The 20,889-nt window shown below is 38.5% G+C and overlaps 1 protein-coding gene across 10 annotated transcripts in view; it reads left to right on the top strand.

The window, feature by feature from the left end:
• Window positions 1–20,573, top strand: part of LOC106983593 (carbonic anhydrase 15-like) — a 37,262-nt gene extending 16,689 nt beyond the window's left edge. For all 10 annotated transcript variants that reach the window (XM_027049641.2, XM_027049642.2, XM_027049639.2 and 7 more), the window contains 4 exons: window positions 1,698–1,803; window positions 3,033–3,200; window positions 8,469–8,518; window positions 20,116–20,573. The gene's annotated coding sequence lies outside the window, so the exon portion shown is untranslated. The remainder of the gene's footprint in view (window positions 1–1,697; window positions 1,804–3,032; window positions 3,201–8,468; window positions 8,519–20,115) is intronic.
• The last annotated feature ends 316 nt before the right edge of the window (window positions 20,574–20,889 follow it).

Below are 20,889 nucleotides of genomic sequence, written 5' to 3'. Positions count from 1 at the left end.
TAATCTCTACACCTAATGTGGGACTTGAACTTACAACCCTGAGATCAAGAGTCACACGCCCACTGGCTGAGCCAGTCAGGCACTCCCCCCACCAGCAGAAGACTTTTAAATCAGCAACACAAATTTCTACCTTATTAAACTAGAGAAATTAAATTCCAACTAAATCCAAAACAAGCAAAAACAAAAAATAATACATATTAGGGTGAAAATAAGTGAAATGGAAAATAGAAAAACAATAGAGAAAACAATGAACACAAAAATTGGTTCTTTGGAAAGATCAACAGAACTGACAAATCTCTAGCTAGACTGGTTAAGGAAAAAAGAAGACTCAAACTGCTAAAATCCAAAATGAAAGAGGGTACATTAATACTGACCAAATAAATGAAACAGACTAATTCCTAGAAAGACACAAACTACCAAAACTGACTCAAGAAGAAATAGATCACCTGAATGGACCTAAAATAAGGGATTGAGTTAATGATCAAAAAACTTTTTACAAAGTCTATGCTTATTGTAATGAGCACTGAGTAATGTATAGAAATCTTGAATCACTATATTGTACACCTGAAACTAATATCACACTGTATGTTAATTTTAATTTAGAAAGAAAGAAAAAGAAAAGGGTGGAGGGAAGGAAGGAGGGAGGGAGGGAAAAAGAAAAAGAAAGAAAGAAAGAAAGAAAGAAAGAAAGAAAGAAAGAAAGAAAGAAAAGGAGAAAGAAGGGAGGGTGGAAGGAAGGTAGGAAGGAAACTGGAGGGGGAAAAAACACTTCCTGCAAACACAAGCTCAGGATGAGATGGCTTCACTGGTGAATTCTACCACCTGTTTATAGAATTACTTCCAATCCTTCACAAACTCTTCCAAGGAATACAGGGGAGGGAAACACTTATCAACTCATTGTATGAGACCAATATCATCCTGATACCAAAGCCATCACAAGAAAAGAAAACTATAGACCAATATCTCTTATGAGTATGACAAGGGGCAGGGGGAAGAGGGTACTATCTTTCCAGAATGTCTCTTAGCTGATAGGGGGAGAGAGAAATGTTAGTTTAACTGGCAAGTGATTATAAGTATAGATGTGTTATAGATTACAAGGAAATGTGTGTGATTTTAAAAGAGACAACAGGGGCGCCTGGGTGGCTCAGTCGGTTAGGCGTCCGACTTCGGCTCAGGTCATGATCTTGCGGTCCGTGAGTTCGAGCCCCGCATCAGGCTCTGCTGACAGCTCAGAGCCTTGAGTCTGTTTCAGATTCTGTGTCTCCCTCTCTCTCTGACACTCCCCCGTTCATGCTGTCTCTCCCTGTCTCAAAAATAAATAAATGTTAAAAAATTTAAAAAAATAAAAAAAATAAAAAAAATAAAAGAGACAACAAACACTGGAAAGAGGTTTTAAACTTGTAGACACACATTGCCTATGAATCCTTAGAGGCCTGTGTGCAGCTTTCTTTGACAATAGGGCTAAACAAATGAGGAATCAACTTTCTGTTCTCTATCCAAAATTTGAATACTGAAGCCTTGAGGCCTCTGACTCATGGTACCATATTTCGATGTTCAGAGATCAGAGTCTTGTGCTCCCTGGGACATGTCACCATTCATTCATGTTGTAAAGGACCTAAAGGCACAAGAATGGAGGCAGGGCCCTGGGCTGACACATGCCACCAGCCCCAACACCTAAGACTCTTGTCTTTCCCTAGCAAGATATCAGGATTCCAGGCCTGATGTGATCTCCTGGTTGGACTAAGGCAAATTCCCATGGATGCTATGAAGGACATCTCTAGGGGGCCTTCTCCAGGTGAACAGGTGAGAAGAAGTTCTGAATACTTACACACAAGGCCGTCCAGCAAGCCAGTGGTTTCTAGACATGTGGCCACAGAGTGTTCTTCCAGGGAAATTTGGGGCTGCTTCAGGAACACCAAGTTGCCTCAGCCTTGCCTCTGGGTGCCACTTTTTGAGCATGAAGTTTCTCATGGTCCTATTTGCTCTGTTCTACAATGCACATCCTTCCATCTGTGCTCTATAAATGGTGTCTCTTCCAGACTGCGCTTTTCTTCCTCTTGCATTTCTCTCAGGTCCTACTGTCATACTGTCGCAGACTTTGAGTCTGGAGTTCTCTCCTGTCCAGCAAGAGAGTGGATGCAGAATTGAATATGAGAGAGGCTAATGTCCTTGTCCAAAGTAAGGGTCCTTGTTCTGTATTTATTAGGATCAGAAGGCTAACAAACCTGATGGATGTGCAGAGACAATAAAACAGTGATCATTAACTCATGTTAGAGAAAAGGGCTAACGTGTGAGAGAAAAGGGCTTTCAAAGGCATGCAGTGTCAGGGGTTAGGGTGAATACAAGTCAAGGTCCCAGCGCCAAGCAGATGGCCATTTACTGCAGGCACCAGGCACTATGTCTATTTATCTTAACTTTTCTAGGAGCTAAGTCAGATAGAGCATGCTACCTCAGGGTTAACAAGGCATTTTTCTTGCTAATTAGCTCTGGGCATTTTCGCCCTGCTGTAGCGGTTTTTCACCTCTACCTGTTCTCGTACACTTTTGTCCTAAGTGGCTTTCTGCTCTAAGCCTTGTTAACCCATTGGTGCAAGTTCAGGGAATTCTTAAACTTATTCCCCCCAGCAGACTTGCTTAACTGTGCTGTCATCTCTCTTTGTGTTGAGTTGGGCTGTGCCCTTCTCTGCCTTCTCTGTACTTAGTTCTTTCTGCAGTTCCCCTTTCCCCTGTCACAAATGTCTGTTTCCATGGCCCCAATTGTTGCCCTTCAGTCCTCCACGAAGTACTATTTTTATTTTCTGCCCCCATCTAATATACTTATTGGACCCTCTGTAACCACTTTTTATCCCTTGCTCATGTATCACAATGGCTCTCATTCTCAGTGCTCAAAATTCCATATGTAACTCATATAGGTTATTATTTGAAAGCTGACAAGTCCCACTAAACTTACACATGTTACAATTAGTTTATGCTTCAGTTTCTCCATAGAAGTTTCTTCCATCACAGAGATTTTGCATGTGTAATTTCTTTCAGGCCAAGAAATAAGAACTTGAACCAAAGATTCAAGTCTGAACTACATTATTTCTGAAGACTTTCCCCCATAGAATAGCAGAAAAATTCAAGTCAGATGGCATTTTGTACTCCCTAAGTGAAGTCTCAGATTTTAGTGATTACTTAGGGTATCACTGGAGAATCCACCTGGTAAGCAATTTTTATTCATAAGAAAAAGCCTGATTCAGAATGTACTTAAATTTAATGAATTTGGGGAAGACTTTAGTCTGAATTCAAACCTTATTTAATGGAAGTGTACACCTGAAGGTTACATAGTGCACAACTGTAACAATGATAGCAATAACTTCACACAACCCAGAACCTAATCAATCAACAGAGAAGCTATACAAGTGAAAAACAAATATAGTGAACATGGGAAACACCTCAGCTGCATTACATATCTTCCTCAAATTCAGAAACATACTGGACTTGCAGAGATATACCGCCTCACACTGGAGACAAAACCTGCAATTGCAATGGTATAGGTACACATTCAATGATAGTGCATATCTTATCTTATTGAACATCAAAGACTCTCTCTATATATATACTAGGATATATATGTATATCTTATTATTGAAGTATAATTAACATACAATGTTATATTCGTTTCAGATGTATAATATATCGATTCCACAATTCTATATATTACTCAGTGCTCACCACAATAAATGTAGTCACCATCTGTCCTAACAATATGTTATTATGATATTATTGACTATATTCTCTATGCTGTGCTTTTCATCTCTATGACTTATTTATTTTATACTCAGAAGTTTAAACCTCTTAATCCCCTTCACCTATTTTGCCTATCCCCCCAGCTCCCTTCTCTCTAGCAGCCATCAGTTTATTCTCTGTATTTTTGAGTGTGTTTCTATTTTTTGGTTTCTTCATCTGTTTTGTTTTTTAGATGCTATATGATTTTTTATATGCTATTTTTTAGATGCTATATGATTTTTTATGCTATTTTTAGATGCTATTTTTAGATGCTATATGATTTTTTAGATGCTATATGATTCTACATAGGTGAAATCATATGGTATTTATCTTTCCCTGTCTTACTTATTTTGCTTAGGATAATACTCTCTAGGTCCATCCACCTCATCTCAAATGGCAAGATCTCATTCTTTTTTGATGGTTGAGTAATAGTACATTGTATATACAGTAAAACCTTGGTTTGCAAACATAATTCATTCCAGAAATATGCTGGTAATCCAAAGTACTTGTATATCAAAGCGAATTTCCCCATAAGAAACAATGGAAACTCAGATGATTTGTTCCACAACCCAAAAATATTCATATGAAAATGATAGCAATACTGCAATATAATGCAAAATAATAAAGAATATACAAAATATAAAGAAAAATGAACAAATTAACCTGCACTTACCTTTGAAAACCTTCATGGCTGGTGTGAGGGAGACAAGAGAGAGGAGGGTTATTGTGTAGGACAACTTTCACTAACACTAATGGAATCACTGCTGTCTGTTGGCTCAATGGAATGTTTTTCTTTTCATGAAACTTTAACAAGGAACCCATCCAATGACACTTGCTTTTGCCTCCTTTTGAGGATTTCACAGAAATGTGACATTGCATTGTCATTTAACAGGTTTATGGCTCACACTGCTACAGCCTTATTCAGGTGGTGCTTTTCTACAAAATTTTGCACTGTTTCCCACATTTTACACATCTCCCTAATCTCATTTGAAGTGAGGGAGTCCTCTGCCTTGTTCTCCTCCTCCTCTGCAGATGAGATCTCCTCCATAACCTCTTGCTGTTGCCCATGATGCAGATCCATCAGTTCATTGGTGGTCAGCTCTTGGCCATGTTCCTTCACCAGCTTTTGAATGTCGTCCTCGTTCACCTCCAGTCCCATGGTCTTCCCCAAGGTCACAATTTCATTGACAACTGGCAGCTCCTGTTTATAAGCAAGCCCTTCTAAGTCATGTCCAAGAACACAATCAGGCTACAGTGTTCTCCAAACACTATGGCCTGAGACCAAGCATCAGAGATGATCACCCACTATCCTACAGCAAGAGAGAGAAAGAACCATTGGCTTTAGTTGTGATCGTGTAACTTTCGGTATAATATACTACTTGTATTGCAAGACATCACTCATTTGTCAAGTTAAAAATTATTAGAAATGCTTTCTCATCTTGCAGAACACTCACAGAACAAGCTACTCACAATCCAAGGTTTTACTGTATAATATTTCCTTTATCTATTCACTTATTAATGGACAATTAGGTTGTTTCCATATCTTGGCTATTGTAAATAACGCTGCAATAAACACAAGCGTGCATACATCTTTTTGAATTATGGTTTTTGTTTTCTTTTTTATTTTACTTTTTTATTTGAGTCTAGTCAACACATAATGTTACATTAGTTTCAGGTGTAGGAATGAAATCTTATTAATGTAATAAATGTGAGAGAGCCTTCAGTAATAACTTCTCCTAATTAACATCAGAGAATTTGTACTGGAAAAATGTTCTACAAATGCTGAAATGGTGGGAAATCTTTCATAGATTTCACACATTATACAGCACACATGCAAAGAGACACCATATGAGTATAGTGTAAATGAAAATCATTCAGCTGGCTGGGACTTATCCTTCATCCAACTTCAGAGTCATAGTAGGGAGAAACCCTATGAATGTAATGAGTGTGGCAAAGCTTATAATCAAAACACTTACATCATGCAACATCAGAAGGTTCACAGACTGAACGCCTATTAATATAATCAATGTGGGAAGGCTCTTAACTAAAGTACCTGTATTACTGTGAATCACAGAGCTCATACCGGGGTAAAGCTCTATCAATGTCATGAATGTGGCAAAATCTATAATCATAGGTTATCCCTTATTCAACACAAGAAGATTCGTACTGGAGAAAAACTATTCGAATATAAAAAATGTGGGAAAGCCTTTACTCAGAGCATTCAACTTACTTTATATCTGAGAGAAGTCCTATGACTGAACTGTATGCAGCCAAGCCTATAGTCATAAATCATAGGTCATAGGTCATAGGATCCTCAACTTAAGAGGATCCATACTGGAGAAAAACCTTTTGAATGTAATGAATATGGGAAAGTTTTCTGATGGAATACACATTTTACTCAACACCAAGAATTCACACCAAGAAAATCCTTATAATTGCAAAATGTGGTAAATCTTTCAGAAGTACATACCTTAATCAACATGAGAGAACTCATACTGAAGAGAACCCCTACAAGTGTAGTAACTGTTGTAAATCTTTTGGTCAGAGTGTGTATCTGACTCAATGCCAGAGGATGCATACCAGGGGAAAACCCTATGAATGTATGAAATGTGGGAAAGACTTCATCATAAGTGCCACCTTGGGGCACGTGGGTGGCTCAGTCAGTTGAGCGTCTGACTTTGGCTCAGGTCATGATCTCACAGTTCATGAGTTTGAGCCCTGCACTGGGCTCTGTGCTGACAGCTCAGACTGAGCCTGGAGACTGCTTCAGATTCTGTGTCTCCCTCTCTCTCTCTGCCCCTCCCCCACTCGTGCTCTGTCTCTCCAAAATAAAATAAACATTAAAAATTTTACAAAAATAAGTGCCACCTTATTCAACATCAAGGATTCATAAGAGGAAGAAGTCTTAAGAATGTGCCAACACGAATTCAGACAAGAGAAATTCAACAAATATATTTAATGTGAGAAATATTTTAGCTACAATGCAAACTTCTCAACATCAGTGAAAGATCAATCCAAGAGAGATATTCTATGAATAATGATTGTGAGAAGTACTTCATAGTATGTCATTTATACAACATTATCTGTTTCTAATGAAGGATTCCTATGAATATGTCAAATTTGTAAAATATTGTAATGAATTTTTATCTCTTACTAAATATTAGGTAATAAACACTGGGAGAAACTACAAATAACATATTTTCACCACAAAATTAATCAATAAAGTGAGACCTTTCTCCCAGTACTTTTGATTAACTTTCTAGAAAAATGTAAAAATAATGTATTTATATTTTTATAACATCTAGAAACAATGTTATAAATGAGGAGGGAGTTTAGTGTTACAGATATGATGCCCAGTTTTTAAGAGAAGTAACTTTGAATTTGGCAAATATTAAAACTGGCATGTCAAAAGCCTATACAGTGCCCATCTCCAACATTAATCTAAAATTAATTACTCTAGACACTATAGTGATCAACCCTATTATCTTGGATTTACCTCAATATTACAGTGTACTACATAGAGTTCTTTCCTATTTGGCAATTCCCAAACTATGCTGCAAAAATTAGAGAAGGGATTTTTTTAAAGACAATTTAATTCAGATGTTTTTCTTTGAAAATTATAAGTGACCCTTTGATACCATCTGGAATTGCCTTTTCTGGTTTTCTATGTTTGCTATTATGTTTAACAAACACAAGAATAAAAAATCAAACTTCCTTTTTTCCAGCTGATTGAAGGGGGTAAGTTTTTGTCCTTTTTAGCTAATCAGGTTAGCATTAGCAGGTGTAGCTCAAAGAGATCAGTATGCAAATTTTATGAGACTTAATAGCTAAGATTCCTTTACTGTCCTTATTTCTTTTTTGCTTACTACTTAACAAATTCAAAACTCTTACAACTCCTACATTCAGCAAAAACACTTCTCTTTCTCATCCCAGGACTTTTTCCTTAAAAATAACATTTCAACTATTTGTAGAACATGGTTGTTTTTCCTTTATAAGCTTTTATTTTTTATATTTTTTATTTTAAAAAAACTTTAATGTTTTATTTTTGAGACAGAGAGAGACAGAGCACGAGCAGGGGAGGGGCAGAGAGAGAAGGAGACACAGAATCTGAAGCAGTCTCCAGGCTCTGAGCTGTCAGCACAGAGCCTGACGTGGGGCTCAAACTCACGGACTGTGAGATCATGACCTGAGCTGAAGTCGGATGCTTAACTGACTGAGCCACCCAGGCGCCCCTTCCTTTACAAGCTTTTAAAAATTAATGTCTATGAGTTACATTATAAGGTAATTAAAACAATTTTCTTAACTCATACGCTGCATTTTATGCATCCAAATGGACTATATCCTTCCAAATGGCCGAGATAAAAGGGTCTGTATCAAATCCTGGGTTATATCCATTGCTCAAAATGCCTAAAATTCTCTTTGTTTTTAAATTGCCCTGGAGTACTTTTCAGGCCAAACAACCAGCTAATGTCATTTCATGCCATGGATGCTTTCCAATGGTGCTTTCCAGATTTTCTCTTCCTGAGTCTCTTGACCCTTTAGCTACTCAGCTGAGGACAATTGAATAGTTTCATTTTGTTGGTGTGAATAACGAATGAATTCTCCCAGAGTTAAGTGGAGTTGTATCAGTCAGCTAGGGCTACCATAACAAAATACCACAGATTGTGTTGCTTAAACAACAGAACTTGCTTTTTCTCACAGATCTGGAGGCTGGAAGTCCAGGAGCAGGGTGCCAGCGCAGTCGGACTCTGGTGAGAGAACTCTTCCTGGCTTGCAGACAGCTCCCTATTTGCCATGTCCTCACATGTCTGGTGTTCCTTCCTCTTCTTATAAGGGCACTAATCCCATCATAGACCCCACCCCATGACCTCACCTAAACTGAATTACCTCCCACTGCCAAATACCATTTCACTGGGGGCTAGGCCTTCAACATATGACTTTTGGAGGGAACACAAGCATTCAATCCATAGCAGGAGTGCTTCACTGTGTCCATGTCAGAGCTGACTAGCCCAGGCACATAGATTGTTAGTGAGTTGTCGACACCATAGACACAGCTTGTGGAGCCCTGAGGGTGTGCATCACCATAAGTCAGATTGTTGTGTGTCCCGAAAAAATGAACAATTAATGGACAAGATTTCACAAAGCCCATGTCTTCCAGGCAATTGGCTGCACATTGTCACTTCTTTTTGGCCATAAATTAAAGGGCAAATAGTCCTTCCAGACATTATGACATAGGGTTTATCATTTTATTATGAAAATGCTTCTAAAATTTGATAAGAAAGTAGTGAGGGGAAGACGGTGGTGGAGTAGGAGGACCCTAGGCTTACTTCCTTCCATGAATACAACTAGACAACTATGAAATCATCCTAAATGCCCTAGAAATCAGCCAGAAGACAAGCAGAGTAAACTCCACAACAAAAGGTAAAGAAGAGGCCACATCAAAGAAAGTAGGAAATACAGAGACAAAGTTTGAGAAACAGATTGTGGCCCCACAAGGGAAGGAGGTGAGGTCATGGAGTAGGATGAGAAACAGACTAGCACACAGGGGAACACAGGAAGAAAGCAAATCCCCACAGCAATTGGCTTGGAAAATGAGAGGGGCTGAATTTTGTGATTCTGGAAACCAGTGGAGCTTAAAGCCTGGAGTTTTAAAGGTCAGCAGAGTTGGCTGGGATAGAGCCTTGAGGGCATTGGAGCTGCTCTTGGGGAGAAGGCAGGCAGACAACCCAGAGATATACAGGGCAGAAACAGCAATCTGAAGAATGCCTTGGACACACAGTGGAAAGGTTAGTTGCTCATCTCAGAGTGTGTCCCAGAGAGGCAGTGTTCATGGAGAGACTCCTCCAGGAACAAAGGAAATAGCCAGTGCCATTTCTCTCCATGTCTCAGCATAAACGCAGGGCCACTTGCAAGAGCTAGCTACCACTGACACTTGCTACCTATCTTGCTTACACAAAGCCCTGCCCTCCACACTCCAGTGGAATCGCCTTTCCCACACTTGCCTCAGTCCCAGTGTAGTGGGCTCCCTCCCCCAGAAGACTGGCCCAAACCCCTGCCTATACCACATCTCCAACCAGGGAATTTTGTGGGGCCTCGGTCTGGGCAGTGGTGGAAATAGACCCACACAAGCAGACCAGAGCACACATCATTAAAATGCACCACATTCAGGCCAGGTACCAAACACTGCCCACAATAAGCAAAGAGCTTCTACGGACGATGGGCCTGAAGGATAAAGTGGCCAGGATAAAACAGCAGAGCACACACAGCACATGTTGGGGACACTCGCTGAAGTGCCAGGCCCTGGGGAACAGGAGACATTACACAGTAGTGTACTACAGGACCTTTCCTCATAAGGTCATTACCCTCAAGAACGGGAGATATAGCTGACTTTCTTAACACAAAGAGACAGGCACAGAGATTAGACAGAAGAATTTGTCACAAATGAAAGACCAGGACAAGGACAGGGCCAGAAATCTAAGTGAAACATATATAAGTAACATTCTTGATAAAGAATTTAAAGTAATGATCATAAAGATACTCACTGGACTTGAGAAAAGAGTAGAAGACATCAGTGAGACCCTTAACACAGAGATAAGAATAACATAGCAGAGAAAGGGCTCAATAAACGAAATGAGAAAGATGCTTGATGGAATTAATTACAGTCTGGGAGAAGCAGAGGAACAAATTAATGACCTAGAAAACAGAGTAATGGAAAGTAATCAAGCTGAACAAAAGAGAAAAAAGAATTATGCAAAAACAATAATAGACTTAAGGAACTCAGTGACTCCATCAAATGTAATAACATTTGCATTATGGGAGTTCCTGAAGAAGAGAGAGAAAGGAGGTAGAAAATGTATTTGAAGAGATAATAGCTGAAAACTTCTCTAATCTGAGGAAGGAAACAGATATCAGATCCAGGGTGCACAGAGGACCCCCAACAAAATCAACAAAATCAGATCCACACGAAGACATATTATAATTAAAATGGCAAAATATATGGATAAAGAAGTTAAAAGCAGCAAGACAAAAGAAGACAGTTACACACAAGGGACACCCTATAAGGCTATCAGGGAATTTTTCAGCAGAAACCTATCAAGGAACTCACAAAATAAAGGTATATAAAATAAGACACCATATACCTAAAACATGGGGAGAGCTGGAGTAGAGAATGGGTTCAAACTTAAATTACCATAAATTTAATATAGACTTCTATATGCAGAAAAGGTTATATACAAATGGTAACCACAAATCAAAAACCACTAATAAATATGCAAAGAATAAAGAGAAAGAAATCCAAATATACCACTAAAGAAAACCAGCAAACCATGAAAGAGAGAAAGACAAGAAAGGATCAGAGAAAATCTTCAGAAACAACCACAAAACAGGTAATACAATGGCAATAAATACGTATCTATCAATAACTACTTTGAATGTAAATGGACTAAACACTCCAATCAAAAGATATAGGATGACAGAATGGATAAAAAACCAAGACCTATCCATATGCTTCTTACAGGAGAACTCATTTTAGACCTAAAAACACCTGCAGATTGAAAGTGAGGGGGCTGGAGAAACATTTATCATGCAAATGTATATCAAAAGAAAGCCAGAGTGGCAATACTTATATCAGACAAAATAGACTTTAAAACAAAGACTAACAAAAGACAAAGAAGGGCATTATATAATGATAAAAGAGATGGGAATGAAAGCTGGTGCAGCCACTCTGGAAAACAGTATGGAGGTTCCTCAAAAAACTAAAAATAGAACTACCCTACGACACAGCAATTGTACTACTAGGCATTTATCCATGGGATACAGTTGTGCTGTTTCGAAGGGACACATGCATCCCCATGTTTATAGCAGCACTATTAACAATAGCCAAAGTATGGAAAGAGCCCAAATGTCCATCAATGAATGAATGGATAAAGAAGATGTGGTATATATATACAATGGAGTATTACTCGGCAATCAAAAAGAATGAAATCTTGCCATTTGCAACTACGTGGATGGAACTGGAGGATAGTATGCTAAGTGAAATTAGTCAGAGAAAGACAAAAATCATATGACTTCACTCATATGAGGACTTTAAGAGAGAGAACAGAGGAACATAAGGGAAGGGAAACAAAAATAATATAAAAACAGGGAGGGGGACAAAACAGAAGAGACTCATAAATATGGAGAACAAACTGAGGGTTACTGGAAGGGTTGCGGGAGGGGGGTTGGGCTAAATGGATAAGGAGCACTAAGGAATCTACTCCTGAAATCATTGTTGCACTATATGCTAACTAATTTGGATGTAAATTTTAAAAAATTAAAAATAAAATTAAAAAAATAAAACACACACACAAATTTTAGATTAGACACTGTACAAGAAAGCTAGAAAATTTCCCGAAATCATATAGCTGATATATGAATGATAGACTTCCCCAGATTTGACCATAAACCTCAATATATACATGACATTACAAATGAATTGAGAAGCTGAGGAAAATTCTTCTCAACTATCATTAGTAAATAAATTTTATTGAGCCATGATGGAAGAAAATGTGAATTATCTTTCTATTTCTCACATAGCAAATATTACAAAATCATTTTTTATGCAGAGACAAATAATTGTTTAAATGTTGGGGAAAAGTATTAGAGAGGTGTGTGAGACAGTTAATTAATAAAAAAAAAACTTCCTTTTGAAAAAATAAATAAATAAGCGAGATAATCCAAGAAGATATAACAGCAAAAGTGGTTTGCTGGTTTGAGATGCAGCAAAAGTGGTTCTAAGAGGGAAGTTCATAGCAATACCAGCCTGCATCAAAATGTAAATATCTATGCACCCAAATACATGACACAAATAATAACAAACAAAAAGGAACTAATTGATAATAATGCAATAATAGAAGGGGACTTCCATACCCCACTTACATCAATAGACAGATCATCTAAACAGAAAATCAACAAGGAAACAATGGCTTTGAATGACACACTGGACCAGATAGACTAAACAGATATAATCAGAACATTCCACATACTTTTCAAGTGCACATAGAATGAAATAGATTGCATAGTAGGCCACAAAACAAACTTCAAAAAATTTTAAAATATTGAAGTCATACCATGCATCTTTTCTCTAACCACAATGCTATGAAACTAGAAGTCAAACACAAGAAAAAACCTGGAAAGGCCACGAATACATGGAGGTTAAATGACATGCTACTAAAGAATGCATGGGTCAAGTAGGAAATACAAGAAGAAATTAAAAAGGAAACAAATTAAAATGAAACCTTTGGGAAGCAGCAAAAGTGGTTCTAAGAGGGAAGTATATAGCAATACCAGCCTGCATCAAAATGCAAGAAAAATTGTAAATAAACAACCTAATCTTACACTTAAAAGAGCTAGAAAAAGAACAACAGGGGCGCCTGGGTGGCTCTCTCACAGTCAGTCATGAAATCAAGCCCTGCGTCAGGCTCAGCACTGGGTGTAGAGCCTGCTTAAGATTCTCTCTTTCTCCCCCTCTACCCAACTCCTGCTTGCTCTCTCTCTCTCTCTCTCAAAAAAAAAAAAAAAAAAGAACAAACAAAACCTAAAACCTGGAAAAGGAAGGAAACAATAAAGATCAGAGCAGAAATAAATGATGTAGAAACTGAAAAAACAACAACAATAGAACAGATCAATGAAAACAGGAGCTCATTCTTTGAAAACAAACAATGAAGGGGCGCCGGGATGGCTAAGTCAGTTGAGCATCCAGCTTCAGCTCAGGTCATAATCTCATGATTCATGAGCTCCAGCCCCACGTTGAGCTCACTGCTGTTAGTGCAGAGCCCACTTCGGATCCTCTGCCCCGCGCCCACCCCACTCATGCTCTCTCAAAAATGAATAAACATTTATTTAAAAAAAGAAAAAAAATCAATGAAAATTGATAAACCTCTAGCCAGATTTATGAAGAAAAAAAGAGAAAGGACTCAAATAAATAAAATCACGAATGAGAGATGAGAAATAACAACCAACACCATAGAAATACAAACATGAGAATATTATGAAAAACTATATACCAACAAATTAGAAATGCTAGAAGAAATCCCTAGAGACATACAACCTACCAAAACTGAAACAGGAAAAAATAGAAAACTTTTAACAGCCTGATTACCAGCAAAGAATTGAATCAGTAATCAAAAAACTTTCCACACAAAAAATAAAAAATTTAAAAAATTAAAAAAAAACTTTCCACAAACAAAAATCCAGAACCAGATGGCTACACAGAGAAATTCTACCGAACATTTAAAGAAGAGTTAATATCTATTCTTCTCAAACTATTCCAAAAAATAGAAAAGGAAGGAAAACTTCCAAATTCATTCCATGAGGCCAGCATTACCCTGATACCAAAACCAGATAAAGACACCACCAAAAAGAGAGAGAGAGAGAGAGAGAGAGAACTAAGGCCAATATCTCTGATGAATTTAGATGAAAAAATCCTCAACAAATACTAGTAAACCAAACCTAACAATACATTTTAAACTTGGGGAGCCTGAGTAGCTCAGTCAGTTAAGCGTCTGACTTTGGCTCAGGTCATGATCTCGCAGTTCATGAGTTCGAGCCCCAAGTTGGGCTCTGTGCTGACAGCTCAGAGCCTGGAGCCTGCTTTGGATTCTGTGTCTCCCTCTCTCTCTACCCCTAACCCACTCACACTCTGTCTCTCTCAAAAATAAGTAAACATTAAAAAAAATTTTTTTAATCATTCACCGTGATCAAGTGGGATATATTCCTGGGTTGCAAGGGTAGTTTGATATTTGCAAATAAATCAATGTGATACATCACCTCAATAAGAGAAAGGATAAGAACCATATGATCATTTCAATAGATGCAGAAAAAGTATTTGGCAAAGTACAACATCCATTCAAGATAAAAAAAAAAAAACCCTCAATAAAGTAGGTTTAGAGGAAAGATACCTCAACATAAGAAAGGCCATATATGAAAAACCCACAGCTAACACCAGGAACAAGACAAGGATGTCCACTCTCACAACTTTTATTCTTTTTAAAATTTTTTTTAAATATTTATTCATTTTTGAGACAGAGAGAGTGGGGGAGGGGCAGAGAGAGAGGGAGACATAGAATCTGAAGCAGACTCCAGGCTCTGAGCTGTCAGCACAGAGCCTGACGTGGGGCTCAAACCCACAAACCACGAGATCATGACCTGAACCTAAGTCAGACAACCGACTGAGACACCCAGATGCCCCTCACCACTTTTATTCAACATAGTACTGGAAGTCCTAGCCACAGCAATCAGAAAACAAAAAGAAATAAAAGGAATCCAAATCAGTAAGGAAGAGGTAAAACTTTCACTATTTGCAGATGACATGATACTCTATACTGAAAACCCGAAAGACTCCACCAAAACACTGCTAGAACTGATGCACAAATACAGTAAAGTTGCAGGGTACAAAATCAAGACACAGAAATATGTTATATATTTTTTTAATGTTTATTCATTTATTTTGAGAGAGAGAGTGTGCAGAAATGGGCAGAGAGAGAGGAAGATAGAGAATCCCAAGCAAGCTCTGTGCTATGTCAGCACAGAGTCCCATGTGGGGCTCAATCCCACAAGCTGTAACATCATGACCTGAGCTGAAATCAAGAGTCAGAGGCTTAACTGGCTGAGCCACCCAGGCACCCCTGTATTTCATTATTTTTTTAATGTTTGTTTATTTATTTATTTTGAGAGAGAGAGTGTGTGTGTAAGTGAGGGAGAGACAGACAGAGAGGGAGAGAAAGAATCCCAAGCAAGCTCCACACTGTCAGTGCAGAGGGCCCAATCTCACAACTTCAAGATTACGACCTGAGCCAATATCAAGAGTCAGATGCTTAACTGACTGAGCCACCCAGGCACCCCAGAAATCTGTTGTATATCTATACACCCATAGTGAAGCAGCAGAAAGAGAAATTAAAAAAACAATTCCATTTATAATTGCACCAAAAATAATAGAACACCTAGGAATAAACCTAACCAAAGAGGTGAAATACCAGTACTCTGAAAACTATAAACACTGATGAAAGAAATTGAAGATGACACAAAGAAATGGAAAGACATTCCATGCTCATTGATTGGAAGAACAAATACACACACACACACACACACACACACACACACACACACACACTACCCAAAACAATCTACAGATTTAATGCAATCCCTATCAAAAGACCAACAGCATTTTTCACAGAACTAGAACAAACATTCCTAAAATTTATGTGGAACTACAAATGACACCAAATAGCCAAAGCAATCCTGAAAAACAAAGCTTGAGGCATCACAATTCTGGACTTCAAGATACACTACAAAGCTGTAGTAATCAAAACAGTATGGTACTGGCACCAAAATAGACACATAGGTCAATGGAACAGAATAGAAAACCCAGAAATGAACTCACAATTATATGGTCAATTTTCAACAAAGCAGGAAAGTATATCCAGTGGAAAAAAAAAACAGTCTCTTCACCAAATTGTCCTAGGAAAATTGGACAGCAACATGCAAAAAAATGAAACTGGACCACTTTCTTACACCATACTTTCTTACCCCATAAATTCAAAATGGATTGAAGACCTAAATGTGAGACCTGAAAACATAAAAACCCTGGAAGAGAGCATAGGCAGTAACCTCTCTGACATCAGTCATAGCAACTTTTTTCCAGATAGGTCCCCTGAGGCAAGGGAAACAAAAGCAAAAATAAACTATTGGGACTACATCAAAATAAAAGGCTTCTGCACAGCAAAGGAAACAAGAAACAAAACTAAAAGGCACCCTATGAAATGGGAGACATATGACATGTCTGATAAAAGGTTAGTATCCAGAATATATAAAGAACTTATTTAAAAAACAACTTATAAAACTCCCAACACCCAAAAAACAAATAATCCAATTTCAAAATGGGGAGAAGACATGAACAGACATTTCTCAAAAGATACACAGATGGCCCATAGACCCATGAAAAGGTGCTCATTATCACTAATTATCAGGGAAATTCAAATCAAAACTACAATGAGATATCACCTCACACCTGATGGAATGGCTAAAATAAAAAACTCAAGAAGTGAGAGGTGTTGGCAAGGATGTGGAGAAAAAAGCAACCCTCTAGCACTGTTGGGGGAATGCAAACTGGTGCAGTCGCTGTGGAAAATAGTATGGAGTTTCCGCAAAAAGTTAAAAAAAAGAACTACCCTCCAATCCAGCCATCATGCTACTGGGTATTTACCCCAAGAATACAAAAACAATAATTCGAAGGAATACATGCACCCCTATGTTTATAGCAGCATTATTTACAATAGCCAAGATACAGTTACAGCCTAAGTGTCCACTGATTGATGAATGGATAAATAAGATATGGTGTATATATAATGAAATATTATTCATCCATAAAAAGAATAAAACCTTGCCATTTGCAATGACATGGATGAAGTTGGAGAGTATAATGCTAAATGAAAGAATTCAGTCAAAGGAAAACAAATACCATATGATTTCACTTGTATGCGGAATTTAAGAAACAAAACAAATGAGCAAAGGGAAAAAAGAGAGACAAACCAAGAAACAGACTCTTAATTATAGAGAACCAAACTGATGGTTATCTGAGGGGAGGTGGGGGGTGGAGGGATGGGTTAAACAGGTGATGGGGATTAAGCAGTGCAGTCAATAATGAGCAGCAGAGGATGTATGGAAGTGTTGAATCACTATATCGTACACCTGAAACTAACATAACACTGCATGTTAACTTATTGGAATTAAAATAAAAGTTAAAACAAATAAAATAAAATATGATAAGAAAAATCACCAGTAGATAAATGGGAAAACCACAAGGTGAACAGAACTCACAAAACAGAAAACTTGAGTGGATCATGTTTATAACATGATTGTGAGGCCTTAGTGAGGGTGTTGTAAAAGGGTCAAATAAACCTATATTCCCTACCCAAAAAGTGTTTCTCTTAAATGCAAAAATGATTTATGCACAAAGCTATTCATCAGTACATTATTTATGGTAGTTTCGAATTGGATCTAATGTCACATCTAACTATAAGAGAGTGGTTCATGTAGTTATTAAACCTTAGGACATCTGGGACACCTGGGTGGCTCAGTTAGTTAAGCGTCTGACTCTTGGTTTTGGCTCAGGTCACGATCTCACAGTTTCATGAGTTTGAGTCTCATGTTGGGCTGTGCGCTGGCAGTGTGAAGCCTGCTTGGGATTCTCTCTCTCCCTCTGTCTCTGCCCCTCCACCTCTCATGCTGTCTCAATAAATAAATAAATAGATAGATAGATAGATAGATAGATACTTAAAAAACAACCTTAGGACATCCACTTACTAGAATGTCCCAAGGCTGCCATTAGAAATTACATTGATGAAGAGTAGGAAATGGCAGAAATGGCTTATAGGACAAATTAAAAGATTATATATTAAACTCTGCCTATCTCTTAGGTCTTGTGTCTGCCTTGCTAGCTCTAGTTTAGCCAAACTGGCCTTGTTTCTTCTCCTGGAACATACCACCCTCAGCCTCTGAGTAGCTGCATCACAGTCCTTCATTTTATTCAGGGCTCTGCTCAAATGCTACCTCTGCTCTGCCTACCCTGACTAAACTCTCCTCCATCCATCAACTATTTATCTAGTTCCTCTCTTAAGTGCCCCTGACCTTGCTTTACTTTCCTTTATTATCAGACATTACATCATAATATTTGTTTTTGTTTATTCGTTGTCTGTCTCGCAGACAAGAAGGTAAGTACGTGAAGATGAACACTTGACAAACTAGCGTCTGCCATGCATATCACAGGAGTTTAGTGGGTATTTGTTCTTTGCCCTTTTCTTGCTGAGTTATGTGTTCTTCATAGGTTCAGAATCTTTTCTCCTATGCTGCAATATCCCCAAGTTTATCATTTGACTTTCAACTTTCTGTATGGTTATTTTAGATCAGTATACATTTTAAGTTCAAGAGAGTCTTTTATTCAAGAAATTCCTCTTTAATCTAAAGATAATATAAATATTTGCTTATATTTTTATTGTTTCCATTTGTCCATTTAACTTTTTAATCCATATGGGCTTATGATGTCAGATAATGAGTCTTCCCCCGCAAATTTAACAATTTTCATTTATGCTCTGTGGAGAAATTCTTCCTGTTTATTCATCCATCCATCCACTCATCCAATGTATGCCTTATTACCACTATATTTTATGAATTAAAATATCATACTCTTCATTTGGTTTTCTGAAAAACTTTAGAGTCAAATTACCCATCATGGGGCGCCTGGGTGGCTCAGTCGGTTGAGCGGCCGACTTCGGCTCAGGTCATGATCTCGCAGTCCGTGTGTTCGAGCCCCGCGTTGGGCTCTGTGCTGATGGCTCAGAGCCTGGAGCCTGTTTCAGATTCTGTGTCTCCCTCTCTCTGACCCTCCCCTGTTCATGCTCTGTCTCTCTCTGTCTCAAAAATAAATAAACGTTAAAAAATTTTTTTAAATTAAAAAAAAAAACAAATTACCCATCTTGACAAAAACATCCCTATGAATTTTATTGGAATTGCTTTATATTTATGTATTAAATTAGGAAGAGTGATGGCCTTTTCTACATAATTCTTCTCATCTACTACTATTTATTTAGGTCCTCTTTTAAGTTTGTGTTGTTTTCTTCCTATAGGTCTCATTCATGTTTTTGTTAAGATTTCTATTTCTTTGTGTGATAGATTAAAGATGTCTAAAGGTGTTATTTTCACTCCTCCTGCTATCACTGCTTTTCTTGCTGTCTTTTCACTCACTTGACCAATAGAACACAGTGGAAATGATGCTTTTGGACTTCAGAGATTATTAGTTCATGAGAGGACTTTCAGATGAGTTTCTTAGAATGCTCATTCTTTGGGCAGAACGTGGGCTATAGGGAATCAGCACCAGGAAGGAGGATTGGACCTCAATCAAGAAACAACAGGGGCACCTGAGTGGCTCAGTCTGTTAAGCAGCAGACTCTTGATTTCGGCTCAGGTCATGCTCTTGTGGCTTGTGGGATGGAGCCCCAAGTTGAACTCTTCGCTGACAGTGCAGAGCCTGTTTGGGATTCTCTCTCCCTCTCTCTCTGTCCCTCCCCTGCTCACACATGCATGCACTCTCCCTCTCTCTAAATAAAAATAAACGTTAAAAAAAAGAAATGACAACATGTGTTCAGCTGGATGTTAGAGTCACTATGGTGTGGTTGCTATGGTGAGTGTCGTGACCCACCCTTTACTTTATCAGAATGGTAGTGTTGACTGCATTTATCCCATGCCTGTCCCTCCATCAAAAGCTGGGGCGGGGGTGGGTACAGCTAACACATCTCTTTCATTTACACGTCTTCAGATCAAGAGAAGTCACAACCAAAGTCAAATGAAGAACTACATCCAAGGAGCCTTACCTGCACTTGTACCTGATTTAGATACTGGATTTAGATTCTGGACCTTGAACCTGAGCCCAGTGCCATAGTAGGATAAGACTTGGGGGCAGAGCTTGCAAGGGGTGAGTGTATTTTGCATGTGGGAAGAATGAATGTAAATACTTTTTGGTCAAAGAGCAAACTGTGGTGGTTTTTAAAAATGGCCCCAGGGGCGCCTGGGTGGCTCAGTTGTTTGAATGTCCAACTTCACCTCAGGTCATGATCTCATGGTTTGTGAGTTCAAAGCCCCATATTGGGCTCACTGGTGTCAGCAAGGAGCCTCCTTCAGTTCCTCTGCCCCCTCTCTCTCTGCCCCTCCCCTGCTTGTGCTCTCTTAAAAATAAATAAAACATTTAAAACAATAAAAAGAAAATAAATAAAAATGGCCATAAACTTTCTGACAAACCTCACATTGAGAGGTAGACTCTGTGCCCTGTCCTTCTGAATCTGGGATGGTTTATGACAGCTTTCACCAACAGAATGTGGTGGGAGTGAAGCTGTGTGGCTCCCAAGACTGAGTCAGAAAAGTCTGTGTGCCTTCTTGGGATACTTGCTGTATTGCAGGACGCTCCCCAGAACCTGGCCACCATGCTGGGAGGAGTCCACACCACATGAAGAGACCGTGATTAGGTTCTCAAGTTGAAAGTCCAGCTGAGCCCCATCTTTGCATCTTCCCACCCAAGTGCTAGTCATGCAAGCGA

The sequence above is a fragment of the Acinonyx jubatus genome, chromosome D3, assembly GCF_027475565.1.
Source record: "Acinonyx jubatus isolate Ajub_Pintada_27869175 chromosome D3, VMU_Ajub_asm_v1.0, whole genome shotgun sequence".
Lineage (NCBI taxonomy): Eukaryota > Metazoa > Chordata > Mammalia > Carnivora > Felidae > Acinonyx > Acinonyx jubatus.
This window is presented reverse-complemented; position numbering and strand designations above follow the sequence as displayed.